Raw genomic sequence first — 9,366 nt, forward strand, 5'->3', positions numbered from 1 at the left:
AAAAAGGGCTAGAATGTAGCTTAGTATGAAGGCCCTTGGTTCTCTAGTACCACCCAAAAAACAAAAAAATGGTGTTGGAGCTCAGTGGTAGAGCGCCCCTAAGATCCACCCCCAGCTTGAAAAAAAGAAGGGATGGGACCATGGGAAACTCATTTTGGGCTTCATTCAGACTAATTGGGTAGAACTGGTTGATGATGTAAGAAGTGACCATACCACCTTGGGTCAAAGTGGTGAACAGAGGTCTGAGTGAGATCAGTCGTCTTCAGAGATGAAGCTCTGTTCAGACAAAGTTGTATGAGGAACCCTAATACATGAACAGATGAAGATGTTCTTTCTCCGGGTGAAGCAAAGGCCCTGGAATTGGAGCTACAAACACATGCACAAACATACAAGTACACACATGTGCACACCCTCTCCTCGTTCTACATTCTCAGTGACTGAGCAGTCCTAGAGGCTCCACAGAGCACAGCCCACTTCAGAAAGGCAGATTTCTAAGTGTTGTAGGGACAGCAGGTGTGGTCCCATGTCTGAAGATACTGAGAGCAAATGGAATTCCATGTGCCAAAATAAAATTAAATTAAGTTGACATCAGTGGCTGGACTTGGTTTAAAAGCCCTGCACGTGAGTCTTCGCTCCTTTTACTGCCTCGGAGACTGGGCACAGCACTGCGTTCTCTGAGGCATCTCAAGCAGGGGCAGCAGTGCTTCCTGCTCTGGGAAACTCAGAGGTACTGTGCGTATCACGTGAGAAGATGGAAGTGGCTTTACTTTCCAGGGTTTTATTGATGTTAGTAGTTGTTACTTCAAAAAGGAGATGGGGCCTAACATCTGCTCCGGACTTTTTGCATTTGTGAATGAGAATACCATTATACCATATTTCCCTGAGAATAAGCCCTAACCAGAAAGTAAGCCGTAGCATGAGTTTTCAGGATGCCCATGACATAGGCTCCATCCTGAACGTAAGCTTCAGTTAAGAGCATTGGCCAGATGGACGCATTTAGTACATTTGTTGCAACACATGGATGTATTGAATTATGAAATGATATCAGTGTAAAATTAAATATAAATAGTATTATTGACTTTAATACTTAAATGATACTATAAATTATATTTCAGTATTTGTAAATATTCAAGTGGGTGCCTTTGGACAGAGGTAAACGCCTGTGTGAACAGATAAACTTGAGACTTACGACCAATCAGAGCAACACATGAATAACATGCATACTTGATAAGGAGCGGACGTGGTTGTGTCTGACAGAAATCTTTTTTTTTTTGGTCTTTTTGAGACAGGGTTTCACTGTGTAGTTCAGGCTGGCCTTGAGCTCACTGTGTAGCCCAGGCTGGCCTCAAACTCACTACGATCCGCCTAGCTCAGCCTCCCGAGTGCTGGGATTACAGGCGTGCGCCACCACGTCCACCCAGGAATCTTAATAATTCAGTACATTGTGTTTTGTAACACATAATGCACTCCTGTGAAATAAAGGAACGTTTTCTGAATTTAGGTGCCTGCAACTTTGTCACTTTTGTGTGGACCATCATTCTGTCGTCATTTTTACTGCCACTCCTGTCTCGTACATCTTCAGTTAACCCTTTATTTAAACCCTGGGAGCATAAGGCTAATTTGTCATCAAGGTGCATAAAGGTGGGTCTGTTAGACCCACATTTATTCTTTAGAATGTTTCTGTTGATGAATTATGAGTTTTTTATATTAATGAGTACTTAACAAAAAAAACACCCCAAAATATTGAATTTTTAACTTATTGAGTGTTTATAAAAAAGCATTAAAATTTTCAACATTAACTGGTTTTGGGTGTAAAAAGTCTGAAAAAAAGAACTTCACAAATAAATTCCCCTGTGAACTACAATGAAAATACCAATACCATTCTACAAAAAAAAATCTTTATTTATCACATCTAAAGAAGTCTGCACACATGACGTTCTGTACACACACTGTACTTACACTGATAACACCTCTTGCTTTCCTGGCCTTTTTGTAGGACATACTTGACATCTCTGTGGTCTTGTTTTGTCAGGATGTTCTCAGTACATTATATAGTGTGTAGTTAACAGGAACATAAGATATCAATAAAGTAACTACAGTGAAGATACCAACAGCACTCTACCTCAAAAATAAGCTTGTCTTCCACTGTCACACCCAAGGCAGCCTTTATACACGATGACTGCATGTTCCATGCACACATCTCGCTTACACTGGCAGCACGTGTGCTTAGCTTCCCTTTCGTATGTGGCAGTCTTGTCATCTCTCTTCCTGTTTTTTCAGGAGCTTCCTGTTATATTGTACAACATGCACTTAGCAGGGAAGTAAGATGTCAGTAAAATACAATATCAAATATGTAATGAGTGCTTAGAATAGACATCAACATTTTCACATCAGTTGCTTATAAAACCTAAAAGATAACATCAAAAGTAAAAATCTTTGTGAGCTACAATGTAAACCCAAAGAAAAGTCTACCACAGAGACTCACTCCTGTAATGTCAGCACTCGGGAGGCTGAGGCAGGAGGATCATTGTGAGTTCGAGACCAACCTAGGCTGCAAAGTGAACTCAAGGCCAGCATGAACTGCATAGTGAGACTCTGTCTCAAAAAGACCAAAAAAAAAAAAAAAAAAAAAAAGACCAAAAAAAAAAAAAAAAAAAAAGTCTACCACAGAAATAACTTTTGCTTCAACTGTCACACACGGGGCAGTCTTTACACACGACAACTGCATGTTCCATACACAAGTATTACTTAACACTGACAGTATGTATGTTTTGTTTTTCTGTCCTTTCTTGTAGGGCACAGTTGACATCTTTTCTGTTTTCCTGTTGTCACAGTAGGTCTTTGTGATGCTGCACCTGCCTGTTCACCTGTCAGCTCACCAGTGTGCTCCACAATTTTTTGGCATAGTTGCCTGCAGAGAAACATTTTGTCCACTGTTCTAAATGATCTCTTATGAGCTGTATCTTTCAGGGAAAGGTACTGAGATGCACAGCAAGCTACTAGAACACTAAAGTACAAATTCACATAGAAAATGAAGGGATGGGTCTTGCCAGACCCAGGCTGATGCCTCGAAGGTGGGAACTTTCTGGAAGCCTCACCTGCAAGTGGTTATGACTTGGATGAAGAATTCATGGGATAAAATCACTGACACTGTGTCACCAATGCACTAGGAACAGTGTGCATGGATGGGGAAGTGCTCATCAAAGGAGAGCTCTATTGCTGGACAAGAGAGATTGCGGTCAACAGTTCTATAGGAAATGGAGTTACAAGAAGTTTAGGCAAGAATTCAGGATTTGGGGAGTTCCAGCAATGTTCCAAAAGAGAGAACATGATGGTATTTGATAAATGTAGGTTTTCTGCATGAATAAGTGTAGATTGTTGTCCATGAAAAAATAAGACATCCCCTGAAAAAAAGCTGTATTGTGTCTTTTGGAGCAAAAATTAATATAAAGCCTGGCCTTATTTTGGGGGAAATACAGTGTACCATAAAGAGTTTCACTGCCCTGCAAATCCTGTGTACTGCACCTATTCATTTTTCCCTTCCAGCCCCTGGAAACCACTCATCTTTTTTACTTTTTCTATAGTTTTGCCTTTTCAGAATATCATATAGTTAGGGGCTGGGGATTTAGCTCAGTGGCACAGTGCCTGCCTGGCAAGTGCAAGGTCATGAGTTTGATTCCCGGTACCGGGAACCCCCCCCAAAAAAATATCATATAGTTAGATATTATCATATAGTTATATCACCATATAGTTAGATATTATCTAAGAATACCCAGGCTGAGGGTGTAACTTAGTGGTAAAGTGCTTGCTTAGCATGTGTAAGGCCCTGATTTTGATCCCCAGCACTGGCAAAAAAGCAAAAAACCTTGCATAATTAAATATGTAGAACATTCTTGAGCCTTTTATTAAAAATATTTCCTCAGCTGGGCATGCATGGTGGTGTACTCATATAATCCCAGCTCTTCGGAGGCTGAGGCAGGAGAATTGCTTCAAGTTTGAGGCTAGCCTGGGCTACAAAGTGAGTTCAAGACCAACCTGAACTACATAGTGAAACCCTGTCTCCAAAAAAAAATTTTTCTCTGAACTTAAGGATAATTAGAGGAAGAAAATATTAAAAGCAGTATAATCACTTTAAGGATATTTAGCGAAAAGGAAAGAAATGAAGCATGGGTTTAAAAAAAAAGATAAAAATCTTGGTGCCACAACAGGACCATGTTAAGATTCTGTTTATTTCAGCCAGGCACCAGAACTTTATTTTGGAAATCATCACCTCAAGTCCACTCACCACTGCAAGTGCAGACCTTGTCAGTGCATTGTAAAGGAAGGCACAGCCTCCCCAGTTCAGAGGCCAGCTTCCTGCGGCTCTGCTGTTGGCACAAGGCATGAGAATAGGCTAGGGTGATAGGAGTAGGCTGGGGTGATAGGAGGAGAGCTTATTGATCAGTCCCCTGGGTTTCTAGGTGAAGAAACCAAGGCTTTGAGAAGTACAAAATTCTGTCCCCACCCGCTGTCTCATGCCTCAGTATAATGCGGCTACACAGTAGGTGTTCCGGGCCTACCCGCAGGAGTGGGTGAGAGGATCAAGTAATGTACTTGAAGACTTTTTATACCGTGACCTACTATTCAGTTACTAAGGTGTTGTCTGTTCCCTTTGTTCCTTTCTTTTTCGTTATGCCTTTCCCTGAGGGCTTGGAGTGATTTTCCCAGTGCTGATTCAGCTCTCTCCCCAGCTGTGGAGTCTGGGTTGCTGTGGGCAGCTCAGCTCCCTGGTCCTTTTCCTAGAGTTCCAGCTTCATTTTCAAAGTTTTTTGTTGTTGTTGTTGTTTTGTTTTTTAGAGATAGAAGATAAACTTCTTACAGGGCATTCTTTTGGGGATATAAATAACTAAAAAGTCTCATTATTGTGTGGCTTTTATTTTTATTTCTTGTATGTCTAAATTGGGTTTGGTTTTGTTGCTCACAGAACTGGAGGAGCAGCTTGAGGGCGGTAGCAGCTAACAGCAAAAGCAGCAGCAAGCCAGTGAGCTGGGCAGGCATCGCTAAAACTGGGAAAGGGAAAGCAGAGGAGAGAGACACTGCTCAAGATTCTCATCTCCTTTCCTCCCTAGAATCAAACCTCTCTGAGAACAAGGACTCTTCTTACTAGGTGTGAGCGCTGCGCCTGTCACATTCCGTTAATGTTTGTTGAGTGTGCGCTACAAATATTTTTCCTGAAATTATCCCAGCCCCGCATAGGAAATACTAAGGCTCGCTATCTCCTTGAAGTCCACACCCTTCCCCATTATTACTTTACTGGAACTATTTGGAAATAAGACACCAGTTCCCAGCTTTGAAGCTATTAGCCACAGCCCGAGGGGCTGTTGCTTTACCACTGAATGCTGCCACCTGCTGGCTGGGGAGTGGGAGTGACAAGCGACAAGCCAGCAGCTGTGGATGGCTTCCTGAGAGTGGGCGCCAGGGGGAAGCCTGCCAGTCCTGTGGCAGGAATCAAAAGCAGGAACCAAAGCCTTGGCAGCGGGGGCTGAGTTCCCATATAGGATTTGGTCCAACCAGATGCCGGACTGCTGGGAAATGACATAAAACGCCTTGACCTTTGGGAAGTAGGTCACAGCATCAAACTGGTCTAGCCTCTGGTAACTGGCCGCTCTGGTCCTGAGACTCCTCACTTGAAAACAGTTTTCAGGATGTCTCTGGTCTCTGAGCAGACCTGTTCCTGGGCTGGATTTAGAGGTTTGGCACACTGTAGTCCGGGGTGAAACGGAGACTTCTGTTTTAGGGCAAAAGCCCTGCATCTGGGGAACGGGTCCCAAAAGCCCAGGCTCACGCACCCGTTCCATAACATTAATTAGGGAGACGAGTAGTGGTGAAGGGCAGAAAAGGAGCTTTAATCAGCGTGGCCATGCTGGGAAGCACAGAGAGGCTCAAGATCTGTCTTCCAGGGGCTCACAGAAGCTCTTGGATGTTATAGAAAAGGGGAATGAACGCAAGCATTGTGGGCTCGCATAGCTGGCAGTGCAGGTACTCCCGGTTAGGTTGTGGTCTGGTAGGTTAGTAGCTCAGCACTGGGCCTGCGAGGTTCTGGAACAGCCGTCATTGCTTGCGGGAGAGTTCGGTCCCACTGTGAGCTGAGGGCTCCTGCTTGGGGGCAGCCTCAGTTCCTGACGTGGGTAACTGCTCATCACTGGGTGGCCTGGGAGCCTCCGGAGGTTTAGGACAATGACTTAAGACTTGGAAGCATCCGTCCAGGGAGTCTGGAACTGGATGCTGTGAAAGCTGGTAGTTGCGTAGCCCTGAAAATCCTGAGAATGACTTCAGTTGCTCTTGGCTTGAAGGGGACGAGAGAGGCCAAGTAAACTTAGAGCTAATAAACCACATAACACAGGCACTCCTGAGGTGTGACACTGAGCAGGGATCTGACCCAAAGCCGAGAGATAGTAAGGGAGACATAAAATGAAGGCAGAGGTGCCAAGCTTTATCCTGCTTGTAATTATCCATTAGGCTTCTGCAGACCCAGATTTTAGGCGCCTGTTACAATTCCAGAGGAGACCAGAAAACCTCCCCTTAGGACCTGGCATTGAAAGGGCAGGTTGGAGGGCTCAGCACATGCGGGGACAGTGGCTTCCAATAAGGGTTCCAAGTGCATCGCTGAGAGGGCTGACTTGCTTTGAAATCTCCGAAGGTTCTCTAATATACAAATGGTGAGGTCCAAATTCTTCAGAGGCCTTAAATCCTTCTTACAGGATTTCCTGTACTTTTCGGTGGTCATGACCCCACAGTGCCCTGTCCCTCCCTTTACGCCACTTGATGAGACATACCTGATACTCTAGTAATATAGTAACAGGTTGTTTTCCCTAAACACACCTTTTCCTTTTCCTTCCGCCTGTATCTTCTATCAAGCCTTGCTCTACAAGCTTTGAACTGCAGTTTCCCTGTCTAGTAAGTAGAGAAAATAGCACATACTTAAAAGTATTGTTGTAGGGATTAACTAACTAAAATATGTGTAAAAATCTCCGCCATGCTCAACACGATTAGTAGTTGCTATTAATATCATTGTGGTTTTCCTTGCTCATGTTTGTTGGATAAGCTCCTATTCTGTAGTAGACTGTATTTTTTAGAGCAGTTACATGTAAATACAGTGTCATTTTATGCAAGGGATTTGAGCATCTGCAGATTATGGTGCCTTCAGAAAGTGCTAGAACCAATTCCCATGGATACCAAGGGATGACTGAACTTAGAGACTTTGGTTTTTTTGGTACCAGAAAATGAACTCAGAACCTTGCACTTGCCAGGCAAGTGCTTGTGCCACTAAGCTATATCCCCAGCTCTTAGGGACTTATTTATTAACAGAAAATTCCTAATTGGTAGTGTCTTCTTCAAAACTGGAATTAATCAAGTGGTTCTTTATCTCTCCCTTGGTGATTATTTGGAATTCTTTTAGGAACAGTTCATGGCAAAATTGAGTGGAAGCATCAAAGATCTTCCATATAGCCCTGCCCTCAACACATAGCTTCCACATTAACAACATCCCCTGTCAGAGTGGTGCGTTGTCTGTAATGGGAAAGCTTACCCTGACATCATTATCACCTGAAACCCACGCTTTACACTAGGGTTCACTTTTGGCTTTTGTATGCTGTATGATTTGGACAAATATATGTCATGCATCCACTATTACATACAGAGTTTCATCGCCCTAAAGGTCCTTGTCCTACTCTTTCCTCCTTCAGGTCCTACTGATTTTAAAGACATTGGCTCTTGAGCCTCTTTTCTTCATGAAATCTCCTGACCCCCATGGCTTTCACCAATCCCTGGCTTCTCAATAGTCCTTAACACTTTATTTCTCCTTTTATAGGTCCTCATTCCAATAGCCTGATTCTGGGTTTTTTGTTTGTTTTGTATTTGTCTTTTTGAGATAGGTTTTCACTCTACAGTTCAGGCTGACCTTGAGCTCACTATGTAGCCCAGGCTGGCCTTGAACTCCTAGCAGTCCTCCTGCCTCAGCCTCCCTAGTGCTGGGATTACAGGCACTAGGGAGTGCGTCACCACGCCTGGCCTTGATTGTCTTCATTATATGTGTGCATGGGTCATTTACTTTTGTAAGCTTTATGAGTTCTTGAGGTCAGGAGTACATATTTTGTACCCCATCCCAGTTCACCTAGCAGTTCACAAGATAGGTGCTTAGCAACTGTTGGTTTTGATGGGTTGGGGACTGTAGGACAGGTTCTAGTCCAAGCTCTTCCTATCCTTTGGTTTTCCTGGCAGAGAAAGGAGACCTCACAGCTCCTTTCAGTTCCAGGACCTTGCTCAAGGCAAGCTGGATGAGTTGGGAACTGACGGTGTTAGCAAGATTAATCCAGAGGCCTGGATTCTTGTCCTACTTGGGCCCGAACCAAGCAGGAACTACCTCTTCCCGTTAAGGAACTCTGGATTCCACCAGCTGGCTTTAATTTGGATTTGAATTCTCCCACTGGCCTTGGAAAACACTGATCTTAAAGGTTGGCTCTGGCCTCTTCAGTTCTGCCTGTCACGCACAGCCCTTAAATCCGTGTATCTATGGCAAGAAGTGACCACGTGAGGGCGATAAAGACCTGTCACAATGCCGCAAACTCCTACAGCGAGCTAAAAGAAGAGGTTTTTCAAAGCAGAAGAGGCCTGGTGGCGCACGCCTGTAATCCCAGCACTCGGGAGGCTGAGGCAGGAGGATCATTGCAAGTTCGAGACCAGCCTGGGCTACAAAGTGAGTTCAAGGCCACCCTGAACTGCATAGCGAGACCCTGTCTCAAAAAGACAAAAAACAAAACAAAACAAAACAAAACAAATCAAAGCAGAACAGAAAGAATCAGAAAAACCCAAGACGCAAAAGGAGGCAAGGGCAGCAAGGTGATTCCATTTACCCGTGGCTTTTGGGGCCCAAGACCTGGAAGCAGCGAGGCAGCCAGGGACCATTAGTGAGATCCAAAGGCTGCTCTGCAAATCTCTTTCCAACTTGTTTCGGCACTGGGTTTCTCTTTGAGAAAGTCCTCCTCCAGTTACAGTGCAAACATCCTATGGGAGGATTTGCCTGTTACCTCCTTATTTCTGACAGCTGTATCACAGCCTGATGGCTTTTCACCCACCTCCCCTTTTTGAATGGGTCTTCTATTAGTCAGTCTTGAAAAGCAGAAGGAAGAAATATCATCCTCTACTGAAGGAAACAGCCTGGAAAGTTGAAGTGACTTGCTCAAAGGCACACTGAGCTTGTGGTGGAACCAAATCTAGATTGGAGTTTGAGTACAGGGAATTTGCTTATTCCTTCTACTGTTCAGTTGTTTATGTCTGTAAGGTTAGTTGTTTGCTTGTTTTGTAGTACTGGAGATCAGATGATATCTG

This window comes from Chinchilla lanigera, unplaced genomic scaffold (assembly GCF_000276665.1).
Source record: "Chinchilla lanigera isolate Chin_1 unplaced genomic scaffold, ChiLan1.0 scaffold00068, whole genome shotgun sequence".
Lineage (NCBI taxonomy): Eukaryota > Metazoa > Chordata > Mammalia > Rodentia > Chinchillidae > Chinchilla > Chinchilla lanigera.